This window comes from Macrotis lagotis, chromosome 5, assembly GCF_037893015.1.
Source record: "Macrotis lagotis isolate mMagLag1 chromosome 5, bilby.v1.9.chrom.fasta, whole genome shotgun sequence".
In the NCBI taxonomy this organism is placed as follows: domain Eukaryota; kingdom Metazoa; phylum Chordata; class Mammalia; order Peramelemorphia; family Peramelidae; genus Macrotis; species Macrotis lagotis.
In genome coordinates, this window is record NC_133662.1 from 161,285,697 (window position 1) to 161,301,038 (window position 15,342).

The following is a 15,342-nucleotide window of genomic DNA, read 5'->3' on the forward strand; positions in this document are numbered from 1 at the left end:
TCTAATGCCTCTTGCTGGAGAATGAAACCAAGTGGATGTTAGGTAGCATTGCTAATAATAAGACTAGTGGAGGTAGTGGATTTCCAGTTGAGCTATATAAAACCCTAAAATACGATGGTATTGGAAAATACAAGAATGACCACTGAATTGGAAAAAAATAAGTTTACCCAAAGAAGGGTAATGCCAAGGAACACTTGTAATCATTTCTCATATCATCAAAATTATGCTTAAAATTCTGCAATCTAAGCTTCAGCAATGTGTGAACTGAGAATTTCCAAAGGAGCAGTTTTGAAGAGGCAGAGGAAGTATAGACAAAATTGTCAACATTTGCTAGATGATGGAGAAAGCAAGGGAGTTCCAGAAATCCATATACTTCTGCTTCATTGAATATGAAAAAGCCTGTTTTGTGTGTGTGTGTGTGTGTGTGTGTGTGTGTGTGTGTGTGTGTCACAACAAGATGTGGCAAGTCCTCAGAGAGTTGGGAATCTCAGATCATTTTACTTGTCTTCTGAGGAACCTGTATGTGAACCAAAAGGTAATAATTAGAATTGAATATGGAGCAACAGATTGATATAAGATTGAAAAAGGAATCAAGATTATATACTGTCACCATATTTATTTAATTTAGATATAGATTATATCATTTGTAATGCCAGGCTGGATGAATAAAAAGCAGGAATTAAGATTACTAGGAGAGAGAAATATCAACAATCTTAGATGGGCCAATGATGCTACTTTAATGGCAGAAAGTGAAGAGGAATTAAGAAGTCTTTTGAAGAGGGTAAAAGAGGAGAGCATAAAAGCTAATTTAACAACAAAAAACCAAGATCGTAGCAACTAGTCACATCTATTTCTGGAAAATAGAAGGGAAAAGAAATGGAAGCAATGTCAAATTCTATATTCTTGAACTCAAAGATCACTGGAGATGGCAGATGCAGTCATGAAATTAAAAGACATTGTTCCTTGGAAGGTAAACTATTGGCAAATCTGGATAGCATTTTAAAAAGCAGAGACACTATGTTACCACAAAGTTCTGCTTAGTCAAGGATAGGGTTTTTCCAGTAGCAATGATGACGGTGAGAGGTAGACTATAGGAAAGGTGAGAGATGCAGAATTGAATTTTGGAATTATGATGCTGAAGAAGATTTTTGAGAGACCATTGGAGATCAAGGAGATCAAATCAGTCCATACTTAAAGAAATTAATTAAAATTAAAGAAATTAGATTAAATAATTTACTGGAGGATCAAATATTGAATTGGAAATGAAGATGGAACTCATTGGGGGGAAAATGATGTTGGGAAAATTGAAAGCAAAAGGAAGAAGGACAACAGAGGATGGATAGATAATGTCATGGAAACAATGAGCATAAATTTGGACAGACTTCAAAAGACAGTGGAAGATAGAAGGTCCTGGCATGCTGTGATCCATGGGGTCATGAAGAAAGACATGACTGAATGATTAAACAACTAATACCTCTGCCACAGAATAATTTCCATCTTCCTGACTACACATATTTAGAATGGATACTATTAGAATCTCTAATTTTCTTTAACATTTAGTTCAGTTGCAACCTTCTACATGAAGTTTTTTCCTGATTTGAGCTCCCCAAGCTAATAATGTCTCCCTCAATGCCTTGTATTTATCTTGTGTACACTTAATGTATATTTTCTCCCTTAATAGAATGTAGGCTCTTTGAGAATATTTTTGTCTTTGTAATTCTATGACCTAGCATGGTGCTTGGTATTTGCAATTCATAAGTGCTTATTGGCTGATTTCAGTGTCCAATGAAAGTTATAAAAGATTGCTCATAGATACTCTATCAGAAGACTTTAGTAGTCTTCACATAGCAAGAGAAAGCAGTCTGCTATTGTAAGTGAAAAAAAAAAACAGAACTCTGGTGTGTTTGTACTTATAGATCCAAAATAGCTATCACTTGAATAATGAACTTTGTTGTTGTTGTTTAGTTGTTTCATTCATGTATTACTCTTCATGACCCCCCTTTGGAGTTTTGGTGACTAAGATACTAAGACTTGCCATTTCATTCTTTAGCTCATTTTAAATATGAGGAATCTGAGGCAAACAGAGTTAGCTTAGCTAGAAAGTTTGGATTTGAACTTGTATCTTCCAGACTCCACACAATGTTCTATCCACTGCACCATAGTAATGGAAATATTAATGATTCAAGAAATAAAAAGAAGAAGCAGAAGAAGAAAGAGGAGGAGGAGAAAGAAGAACAAGATAACCACAAAGAATAAAAACAAGAACAAGAACAAGAAGATGAAGAAAAGTAAGACCAAGAGCAAGGACAAAGACAAGAACAAGAATAGATCTAATTTAATGTTCCCTGGGAGACTATGTCTGGTCTGATATTTCAAAATGATTAAAACATGTCCTGGATCACATTTCTATTTGTCATAGTTAACATCAAGTGGTAAGAGGACAGTTCCACTCACAGTGAGATCCTATATTATAGGTAGCTAACCCACTGAGGCTGATATTGGTTCCTGAAATCTAAGTCTGCTGGGATATTTGAGGCAGTACTCATAATATGATACTGAAGCAACTTTTGTGAGGGGAGTCAAATATGGAATGAATGTCAAAAAGGAGGTAGACATGAAAAACCATATCAAGATTTTCTAAATTTAAAAAAAATCTTTAAGCAGTATAGTATAAACAGCTTCTAAGACAAAAACAAAGTAAAAAAACAAATTAATCTGGCAAGTAGTCTAAAGAGACCAAGTCATTTTTTTAATACATACTACATGTTAGAAATTCCCTAAGGAAAATCAGCAGCTTGAACAATTTCCTGCCCTGTTGAGGAGAAGGTCAATTATTCACTACACAGAAGATAAATAATATACCATGTGGAAAAAGTTGAAGGTCACATTCTACTGACATCATTAATGTAATTTTCTAAAATGAAGGATCTCACAAAAAAGCTTCTCAAGAAATAGCAAAATGGACTCATAACTAATTTTACAATATAAATTTTAGATGGGAAAGAGGGGGCACAATGAAAAAATCAAAGAGTTGCTAAAATACAATAGTTGAGCTCAAACAAATTTAAACTCTGAAAAGAAAATTTGATTTCATTAAAAGTATAAAATATTAATATAATGTTTTCATTCCAACTGAAATTCAAATATAATACCCACTTAGAGAGCTACACTTCCCCAGCTCTGCCTCACTCTCCTTCACAGGCTGAATTCTCAGCATTACAAGAACTGATGATTGGTCAGGTTGCTTTCCTCACCCTGAACCTTTCAGTATCTCTCCTGTAGAGATAGTTCAAATGAGGTCCTTGGGTGTACTCTCTGCAGCTCAAGTTTCACAGTTAATCCTCCCCTGAATCTGTAGTTAATTCTCTTTTATGCTGCCCAGGGTCAGATTGTTCACCAAAAAAAAAAATCACAATTAACCTGTTTGTACTTTAGTTTTCTAAGAACTTTACTTGAGGAAGAGTTGATGATTTATATCAACATTCTCTTTAGAGGTCCCCACCTAGATGAAATCACAATCTCTCTTTTTAAGCCCATTCATACATCAGACATATAACAAAACCTAATATGTACTTTTTTTTTTAGGTTTTTGCAAAGCAGATGGGGTTAAGTGGCTTGCCCAAGGCTACACAGCTAGGTAATTATTGTCTGAGACTGGATTTGAACCCAGGTACTCCTGACTCCAAGGCCAGTGCTTTATCCATTACACCACCTAGCCGCCCCTTCTAATATGTACTTTCACAGTCAATGTCCTAATTTTGATGCCTACTTATGGAGTAAAAGGGGATCCTAAATTCTCTATACCAAATGAGCACAAACTTTGAAAAACTTCAATTACATAAATATAAACGAGCCATATGTTTGACATCTGAGCATCAATCTAAGCTGAGTTCAATGAGGCCTATCACCTAAAATTTTGGGTTCCCAGTGATTTTTTTTGGGCCATTTATCAAACCATTTATGTGGAATATAGTAGATATCATCCACTTTAGATGTGCTGAATGTATAAGCAAATATCTTTCCACGTGCTATGTACTGGGACACAAAAGATAAGTAACCCATAAATCCTTACATCAAGGGATTGAGTAATTGTGTTTGAGTACCAAATTGAGTACCAAAAGGGAAGAAAAAAGTTTATTCTCTTAAAATATTATTATAAATATACTTAGGAAGAGCTCATCAAAATATAACACTTTAGTAGGTACTGCTTAAAGATCGTGGTCACTTACTATTAATAATCAATCAAAAAGACTTGATTAAGCATCTACTATACTCCAGGCACTCTGTTAGATCTTGAGGACACAAAGATAGAAAAGTAAAACAATCTCTACCTTCAAGGAGTTTACATTTTATTGGGGGGAGTTCACATCTTATTGAGGAAGACAAGATGAATGGAAATATTTAAATATGTTAAAAATAAACAAGAGTTAAATATATACAGAGTTATTAAGGAGGAAAGACATTAGCTGTTGAGAATCTGAAAAATCTTCATCTACAAAGATGGTGCTTCTTGTAGAAAGTGGTACTTAACCATCTCAAACAGCAAACAAGCCCCAGAAATAGAATGAGCACAGAACAGCTATAATTTTCATAAGTTGAATGTTTTCATTATATATTATTAATTCCTTAAAACTATAAGGTGCAGAAAATTTCAGACAGGTTTGCATTAGAGAAATTTCCCCTCTGAAAGTTCCCTAGGTCGATGAAATAAAAATTAAAATTGAAAAATTTTCAAATTAAGTTTTATCTGAGCTCATGATTTGAAAAAGTTCAAAATTTAGACTGAACTGAGTAAAAGGAGAGATATTAATCTCTTTTCCAAAAAATCAGAAAAAAACCAAACACTGAGTAGATGCAACATCAAGAGTTCTTTTCTGAATGATAGAGAGACTTGGAGAATTGAAAGTGGGAGTAAGAGCATTTTTCAAAAGATAATAACCTGGAGAAGACTTGTAGGTGGGAGTGGGATGATTGGTTAAAAGGAAAATTGAGGACTATGAGCTGTGGGGACATGCTGAATAAGTGGGGATATAGGACACCAATGGAAAGGGAATCTTGAAGATCATGCTCCTGGGAAATCATCATAATATGTATTTGTTATTGATATAATAGCTGCTGTCTTTTTAAAGTAATTTCATAACTAATAAGTATGTTTGAACCATCACATATTATTACACATAGCCCAAAAAGTGAATTTTGAATTATGACAGATTTTTTTTATGTATTCTTTCCAAGTAGAGTTTGAGTGCTGCTACTTCTATTGTTACATATTTCTAGGTTTGAAGTATAATGACAATGTCCTTAAACATGAATATTTTAAGAATTAAAAATAAATTTCTATTTCAGGTGAGAAATAAGCAGCATGAGCAGATGAACTCCTAGCAACAAGGAAAATTGTTTTCATGCTAATATACTTAGTCATTGAAAAAGAAGAGAATAAAAAGTATACAAAGTGTTTTTTAAAAGTACAATGCATCTTCCATTTTCCCCCAAAGTCCTACCATGATGACATTTGCAATTGTGGCCAAAGTGTCAACACTGGCAATTAAAGTGATATGACCAATTTTGTAAAATGCAGTACTATGATCTCACTGATATTAGTTACATCAATACCACTCCTCCCAACATTTCTCCGAACAATACAAGAATTTGTGTTATAGTGGATAGAAAAATGGCTCTGTATGAAGAAGACCAGAGTTCAAATCCTACCCATGTGGATTACTAACTGTGATTTGAGGCAAATCATTGAACTTCCCTGGATCTGTTTTCTTACCTATAGAGTAAAGAGAGGTTGGATTAGTCTCTGAAATACATTCTATCTCTAAATCTATATGATCCTAATAGATCTACATAACATGATATTATGATTTGAGAAAATATGTCATAATACATTGAAAACTGACCTATGAATCAGGAAGATTTGAGTTCAAGTCATGTCCTTCCAGATGTGGATCTGGATTATCCTGTGATACTGGTTTTTATGCTGAGCCCCAAAACAGAATCATACCCCTAAAATATCAAATATCAGATGGAGAATAAATATATTTAATTCCAAGTCCAATGAATATTTTGAAAATAGAAAGGTGAAATGTGGTTTTCCTGGGCCTCTCCACATAGATAGAGCACAAGTCTCTCTGAGACATGGTGTGAGATATTCTAGATCTATTCATAAAGTCCAGTTACATGCAGGCCACATGGTGTTTCAGTTCACGATCCACTTGTCATATTGACATTTTTAACAGAGACACTTTTGATAAGCATATTTCTACCTATTTTATGCTGTTGAATAAAGTTATTTCTCTTGTTATATCTTTCAAAGAAACTTGTATGATTTCGTGATGTGATATATGAGGAAGACGTTTAAATGTGCCCCAGTTTTGGCTCCAAAGCCAATCAAAAGTTGATCTCTTCCACATGGCATTAGCAGACTAGAAAAGTTACTGAGTCAAGTTGGCATCTACCAAAGTTTTCATTCCCCTAGCATAATCTCAAAATGGCATTCCTATCAACATGTCATCATCATCATCATCATCATCATCATCATCATCCGTCATCATTAAATGGAATTCAAGCTGAGGTTTTCTGTCTCTAAATTGAAGGCTCTTTTAGTACTTAAGTATTTATTACACATTGTGTTAGATTCTTTAGGAAAAATACAGGGATTAATAAGACATAGTTCCTCAACTCAATGAGTTATAGTCTAAGCTTGTTGCACAATAGTACTATTATCTAGACTAGTTTGTATCTCCCTTCTAAGTAGAAATGTCAACTGAATTGGAACAATATCTGAATATATCATTGGCAGCTGAGCCAAAAGAATACCTTCATGGAACTTGCTCATTGATTTGTTTATTTAAGTTCAATTTTGGAGAATAAGTCTAGAGGAAGTGACAATAGCAAAGGAGGAATTTACATATCATAGATAAGCATGAAATTTTAGATAGAATACTGTTGGAATAACACCAAAATCTTATTTGATATTTCATCATCATATGGTGCTGATATTTTGAGTTTATGCCAGAATAATGAAAACTCGGTAGATACTGCCAAATGAAAAAGTTTTGAAATATAGGATGAGGGATAGATTTCTACAAAGTATCTGAGGATAGACCTAGCTAAATTCAGAAGGGTTCCTACCCAAAGGGTTAGATAACAAGGTTGGAGGGGAAGTGTGATGTAAAGTGGTGGATTTGGAATCAAGAGTTGTGTTCAAATTTCACACTTACTAGAACCCTATATAGTAAGTCTACATTTGTAATTCTGAGCAAGTTACTTAACCTATCTTTATTTCTTCCTTTGTAAAAAAGGGTATAATGGTAGAATCTACCTTACAGGGTTGCATAAATGTCAACCATAATTACAAGGTTTAAAAGTTTTTGGCCACCTTTGACTCATTAAATTGTTTATTATGACTTGAATGAATTGCATTTTGCATTAGAAAAGGGAAGAGCCAACTCAAAAGAAATCTTTAAAATATTAAAATCACACATCCCTGACATATTTTTGGATCTTATTGTCAGGTTTTTATGTCAATCTATTAGCTAGACAAAATAAATGTAACTGTTGGCTGATGATTAACTATAGTAATTTGAAATTCAATACTGACTCAAGATTAATATAGAGAATATGTTTAGAAGTCCCTGTGAGAGAGAGAGACAATCTGAATATGGTGGACAGAGCACTAAAGTAGGAACTGGGAAACCCTCTTTTAATCCAGCTTTAACATTCACTCGGTAATCTAACATGGGCAAATCACTTACCATCTCTGGGTCACAGTTTCCTCATCTGTAAAGCTGAGGGACTGAGTATTAAATAATATCAGAAGTCCTCTCCACTGTTAAAGTGTCATGATTTCGTGATTTCTTTGATTAATGGTGTGCTGTTATTTCCTTTTAACCATTTGTTCCTATACTGGTCCTACTGGATAGCCAATAATAAATCTTCAGTATCTAGGAAGGCTCTTACAACATGCCCAACTAGACATTACTGAGATAATACCATCCCTCTACTATTGCCCTTTCTTATTCTGTTTAGCACTTGATTATCAAAGTGTACTCACTATCTAACAAAGGGGAAAATTGTGACTAGTATGAAAATGGAAGAGCTCATGCATAGCTGCTGGCTCTGCATGTATGTACCCTTAGGCTATATCTTCATCTTGGGTGGAGTTGTTGGTGTTATGCTTGCATTCCTGTGCTTCCAAGTGTGTGGAAAAACTATATATATATATATATATATATATATATATATATATATATATATATATATATATAAATATATTTTCCCACTCTTTATAAAACCACTGACTTGACTCCTTCTTTTGCTTTATGACAATCCTTTCCCCCATTTCATCCTTTAAAACTAGAAAAATCTTTGTGAAACATAAATAATCAAATTTTTGAAGTTCCACTGGTAATTAGACAATATAACTCTTTGAGACTGAATTCAATAATTCCTTTGTATTATCATTGACAGTATGATTTTGTGAAGAATTGCTATGTAAATCTTTAAAAATCATATTGAAATGTTATTATTGATGTTCTTTTGGCTGATAATTTTCTTTGGAGAGATCATTGTAACCACCATGATCTCATTTAAAAAAAAAATTACCAGGGGGCAGCTAAGTGGTGCAGTGGATAGAGCACCAGTCCTGGAGTCAGGAGGACCTGAGTTCAAATGCGGCCTCAGACAATAATTGCCCAGCTGTGTGAACTTGGGCAAGGCACTCCTAACCCCATTGCCTTAAATAAATTTAAAAAATTACTATCAACTACTACTCAGTTTCTCATGGGATTTTTATTGGAACTTACTAACAGAATAGAGAATTAAAGCTAAAAAAACTATAGGAAATTAAGGCACATCTAAAAATTACTTTAAAAAGAAAAAATACAAAATATTTCTAAATATGCTTGCTAAAAAATGATGTAGAGTCTTCCTAAATTTCAGCAAAGCCTTTGATTGTCATGCTATACTTGTGGATAAATTGGAGATATGAATTAGATGAGAATATAGTTACATAGTTTTAAAACTAGTTGAATGACTAAACCCAAATAACAATCATGGACCATTTAACGTTGATTTAGAAAGAAGTCTTTAATGGAGTGTCCTAGAGATCTGATCTTTGCCCTGTTTTACTAAACATTATTATCAGTGACTTGGTTAAAGACCTTATTGATATGAATAATAAATATGCAGATAATACAAAGCTGAGAAATGAGCAGCACTTTAAATGTAAAAGCTAAGATTCCAAAATATCTTGACGGTTTAGAATAATGCTGTTCAATCATTTTTCAGTTATGACTAACTTTTCATGGCCCTATTTGAGATTTTCTTGGTAAAGATACTGTAGTGGTTTGCCACTTCCTTTTTTAGTTCATTTCACAGATGAGAAAATTGAGATAAAGAGGTTAAGTGACCTGCCCAGAGTCACACAGTTAGTGTCTGAGGGCAAATTTGAACTTGACTCTTTCTGACTCTAGGCCTAGGGCTCTATCCACTACATGACCAGGTGCCCCTATAATAATGACATAACTCTGATAAGATGAAATTGAATGGAGGTAAATGTTAAGTCTTTTACTTAAGTTAAAAAGAAAAAAATCAGCTTCAGAAGTGTAAGATCTGGAAGAAATAGCTAGATAGCAATTACTCGGAAAAAATATCTGACTGTTTTATTGGATTATGTAACAGTGTATATGAGACTGAGTTAACAGTGTATATGACAGACCAAAATATTGATATAATTTAAAGATAAGCAGTATCATACCACTATTAAATGTCAAAACTGGGACTTAAATCTAGTTCTTATTCCAGATTCAGTTAATACTCTCCATCATATACCTATAGTATAATCTAGTCTCTCTGGACTGAGTCATGAGTTTTGAATTTGACCAAGCCCCATGCACCAGCTGCACAAAACCTTACATAAGTCACTTTAATTCTCTCTTCTTCCTTAAATATTTGGTTGGATTTTAAAAATCTCTTTGGTGTTTCCAAACTCTGAAATTCTATGAAACCATGACTTTCATTCCTCAAGGAAAAGAAAAATTTAGCACAAATGAAATTATAATACACATGACAAACTTAAAATGAAATATACTGAAATCTAATTCATGAAATTTAACATACATACACAATTTTAGTATATAACATGAAAGAAAATGTGCAGAATGAACAAGATGAATGAACTCTGCCCTGGTCAGATCATAAATGGAATGTTGTGTTCAGTTATGGGTGCCACATTTTAAAAAGAACATTTGTAAGCTAGAAAGTAACTAAGGAAAGGAAAGTCAACAAGATCATGCAACAGGAAGATCAGTTAAAAGATCTGTTTAGCCTAAAATAATGAACAATTATTGGATTGGGGACAGGATAGTGGTGGTGGTAGTGATAGTATCATGTTCTGCTGTTTTAGGAAGTAAAAGGTTTCTCCTCATCAAAGGCCTTCCAGCGAAGGTTATATAATCATATTGATGATTGTTATAGCTATGAATCCCAGTCAGGTATGGTTTATACTAGGAGGCCCCTGAAATCCTTTCTAATTCTGTGTCTGTGTGATTATTTGAAGTAGCCAGTATATTAATAAAAAGACAACAGAGCTTGTGTGCAGCTAAGAGGAGACACCAAGATGAAAGGCCCTGTCATAGCAATCAACCTCAGTTGACATCACATTGTGCTAAGACAACCAAGGACTAAACATTTTTCCTCCTTGGTGGGGGGGGAGATATCTTTTTTGGTGTTAGTGTGATAGCTTTAATGTAAGGAAACAAATGAGGGTGTTTCAGGGTAAGACCACCAATCAGTCTATCTGAACTTCAAGTATGCATTCTTTATCTTCAAGTAGGTTTATGATGCATGCTATTTTCTTATTTATTGTGGGGTAAGTGTTTGGTGAAAGTGTTTTAGAAGTTTGAGGAATGGTAGTCCTCTAACAGCCTTGATCCACATTAGGGAATTGTTTATTAGAATTATAATTGATTGGTGATTTATTCTCTTCTTCTTTGAAACCATAAAGTATTTTAAATGGATTGAAAAGATTATTAAGCTTTGGGGCATAGTGTAAGACCTATGTCTATAAGATGGCTACTGCTTTTATGCTTTTATGTCATTTGTCATCTCTCTTTTTCGCATTTAAAATACATAGTTCTTTTTTTCTATACATGGGTATGAACTGTTTTAGTGAAGGGTAAAATTATAGAAATCAGAAGACATCAAAAATTTTAGATGATTGGAAATTCTAGAATCAAAATACTGCTGCTGAATCTAAAGTTTCTTCTTCCTTTGTGTAGTAAAACAGATGTAAGCAATGTATTCTTCATTTTTGGTCTAATTTAGGCTGGGTATAAATTATGGGGACAAGAAAAAGTATGAGAAAAGAAAAAGCTATTTTTTTTGTTTTATGCAAGGCAAATTTAAGTGACTTGCCCAAGGTCAAACAACTAGGTAATTTTTAAGTGTCTAAAGTTGGATTTGAACTCAGGTCCTCCTGACTCCAGGGCACCGTCACCCAGTACTACACCACTTAGCTACCCCAAAAACTATTTTCTAAGTGAAAGGAAGAGAGAATAAAAGAAATCAAATACATATTCTCTAGAATTAGGCTGAATTTGGTTGGATAATGGAAACATGTTAATGGTTAACTGGAAAAGATAGTAATGATGAAAATCTGTCTGTGAAATCAATACTTTTGCTAGAGTCATGGTAAAGAGACTAGTGAAAACAATTTGAACTCTGGATTCACTGATAATTGTGTGACCTTATGAGGAATTATATGAAGATTAAAGTACTTACACAAGACTTCAATAAATATTAAGTATTAAACAATAATAACACTGCAAGTACATTAATGGTCCTACATTATACAGATAAAACCCACTGATCAATCTACCTTAATTCTGGATAGTAAATCTTTATTTTCCAGTAGGCTTGATACTGGAAATTTTTCCATTATTTTTTCATAAATTATATCACCAGGGAAATTGTATGAGAGAAAAAAAAGATTGACTGATCACATGATAAGAATAAGGAAGGGATAATAGGCAGACCAAGTGCTCTACTAATATTCTCTGTATGTCACATGAAAGCAAAGAAGTCTCCCAACTCAGTGGAATCCTTGCAGTGATTTTTTTTTTAGGTTTTTGCAAGGCAATGGGGTTAAGTGGCTTGCCCAAGGCCACACAGCTAGGTAATTATTAAGTATCTGAGACCAGATTTGAACCCAGGTACTCCTGACTTCAGGGCCAGTGGTTTATCCACTGTGCCACATAGCCGCCCCACCTTGCAGTAATCTTATGGAAGGACATGGAAAAGGATCACACCAGATTTGACAGTATGGATAATTTTTGATATCCATGGTTGGATAAAACATATATATCAAAGTCATAGATCTTTTTGGATGTTTTCATTAATTATAATATTACTGAACTACAACATGTAAGTGGATAAACAAAATATAAATTGAGGAGGAAGAGAGCAGCAAAAACTAGAGGTGTCTGGAAAGGTTTTCCACAGGAGGTCATACCTGAGTTGAGATTTTAGGAGTTTTAAAAGACTGAGGAGTAGAGGGAGTATGCTTCAGGAATGTGACACAGCCTGTCCAAAAGCAAGTTAAGTAGGAGAAGCAATGATGCATTTAGGTCAACTTTGCTAGAACAGAATGTGCATGAAGGGAGGTAATGTGAAATAAACCTGGAAAGTAGACTGAAGTCCTATTTTGAAGGGTTTTAAGTACCATGCTGAGTAGTTTGTATTTTATCCTAGAAGCAATAGAGAATTACTGAAGATACTTGAGGAAGGCAGTAAAATGGAATGGCAGTTTACAACTGTGTGGGGGATATATTAGAGAGAGGAAAGCTAGGAGATAGGGAGGCCAATTATGAGATAATTCAGATAAAGTAGGGTGAAGAGCTGAACAAGAATGGTGGTTATATTAGAGGTGAAAATGGGGTAGAGCCAAGAGGTGTGGTGGAGATAGAACTGACAAGACCTAGCAAGCTTATAAAGCATCCCCAGTATGTTAACATCACTTCCTGATTCCCAGAGTACAAAATAGCCTTTGTGGATCTCTAGGTGCTCTCTAATCCTTAGATATGAATAGCTAAGCAAAAATTAGCAAAAGAGCTTTGATCAGCTGAGTCAGCAAGGATGTCCTCAATGCAATTCCTTGACTCCTACTATGGTTAACTGAATCTTCTTTTATTAATATTTAAATAGCTTACATAAAGCACCAGAGACCTGAACCCAGAACACTTACACAAATTTTGGCATATTTGCTGAACTAGGAGATGAATTCTTTTGTTCAAGACAACCAATGAAACTAAGAAAAATGAAAAATGACTCTCAACTCTCCATTTCTCTGTTGATGGTGGCAGAGTGAGGGGAAAGGAAACACAAGATACCAAGAACACTTGAGAGAGACTTTAAACAATATTATAAACATTCATTTAATTTCTTGGCACTCTTTTTTGCTTCTATAGTTAATGAGCACTGCAAGATGACCCCCAATTTCCCATGATAGTTACTTTTGATTGTATTATAAAACCAAATTGCAGAAACTCCTTTGTTTGCTTTTTCACAGCCTCCAAATCAACTTTCCCCATTTAACTTTAACTTCTTTGTATCTTCTGTTTTCATATAAGCAAGAATATTCATATCAGTATTTCTCTAGAAATATTTTATCATTGAACAAGGATCTCATACTAATAAATAAGTTGATATTTATATATAGATATAAACTAAATATAGTATTATATGTATACATACGTATGTATATATATATATATATATATATATATATATATATATATATATATATATATAATATATAGTATCTGTCAGAGTTTACAATCTACTGAAATAGTCTTTGAAAACCCAAGATTATATCCAAGCTACCATGATGCATCAGGGGAGGCCTTTCATGGAGAGGGGAACAAAATCTCATTTAAAACAACAATTTTCTGATATAAATTGATGATATAAACTATATAGGCCTTAGAAGCTTATTTCTGAAGAATGAGTACTGGATCCCTTCTATCCACTCACATAGTTACGATCACCTTATTTTGTCTTTTTTTATCTTTTTTTTCTATTAAATAGCCTTCCAACTGATGTTCCTGTCTCAGGCCTCCCAATCTCACTTCCTCTCAGTGGCAAGGTGACTTTGCTAAAGCTAGGTGGTTGATGAGCTCTAGTGGCTCCTTATCACCACCAGGATCAAAAATAAACTCCTCTATTTGTTAAACTCCTGATATGCTGGCTACTTCCTACCTATCTAGTCTTAGAATTTACAATTCTACCACATTTGCCTCACTATTCTTCAGACATTCCTTTCCACCTCTTGATGCCTTTGCACTGGTCTGTCTGCATTGCTGGAAATGTGTATTCTTCCTCTGTTGGTTTCTTTTTGACTCATGCCTGACCTCCTGCAGGAGGGTTGCTCAGCTCCTCCCCTCAACTCTCTGTATTCTTCTCAGAGATTATCTTCTATTTTACTCAGTTACTCATGTACTACATATATAATTTATATGTATCTAGCTATTTACAAATTATCTTCCCACATTAGAATGTAAACTCCCTGAGGGCAGGGACTGCTTTTTGTCTCTCTTTGTTTCCACAGTTCTTAGCACAGTACCTATAGCACAATGTAAGTGCTTAATAAATCATTGAGAAGTGACTGATTAAGTTAATCTCTAAACTATTTTTTTATTATTTTATTGATTCATATGTTCCATTGATTTGTGTCTATGTTTTTAAATTGATACCAACTAATAATTTTAGTGACTGTTTTCTAATATAGTTTGAAATCTGGTAATACTATTTCTTTTATTTATATTTCTCTCATAATTTTCCTTATGATTATGGCCCTTTTGTTTTTCTAAGTTAATTTTTATCACTTTGTATAGTTCTATATTTCCTTAGAATTTTGATTGATATAGCACTATTTTTTTTTAGGTTTTTGCAAGGCAAATGGGGTTAAGTGGCTTGCCCAAAGGCCACACAGCTAGGTAATTATTAAGTGTCTGAGGTGGGATTTGAACTCAGGTACTCCTGACTCCTGGGCTGGTCTCTACACACTGCACCACCTAGCTGCCCCTATATAGCACTATTTCTTTAAATTAATGTGCATAAAATTGTTATTTTATTATACTGGTCCATCCCAAAGGTGAATAGTAAAAATATTTGTTTACATTTATTTCTGTAAGGAAATTTTTGTACCTTTATTTATTTAACTCTTGCATGTATGTTGGTAGGTTCACTCTCAGAGATTTATGCATTTTATAATATATATGGAATGGCATTACCTTATTTCATGGTTTTTGACCATATTCAATAGAAATAACTGCTTTT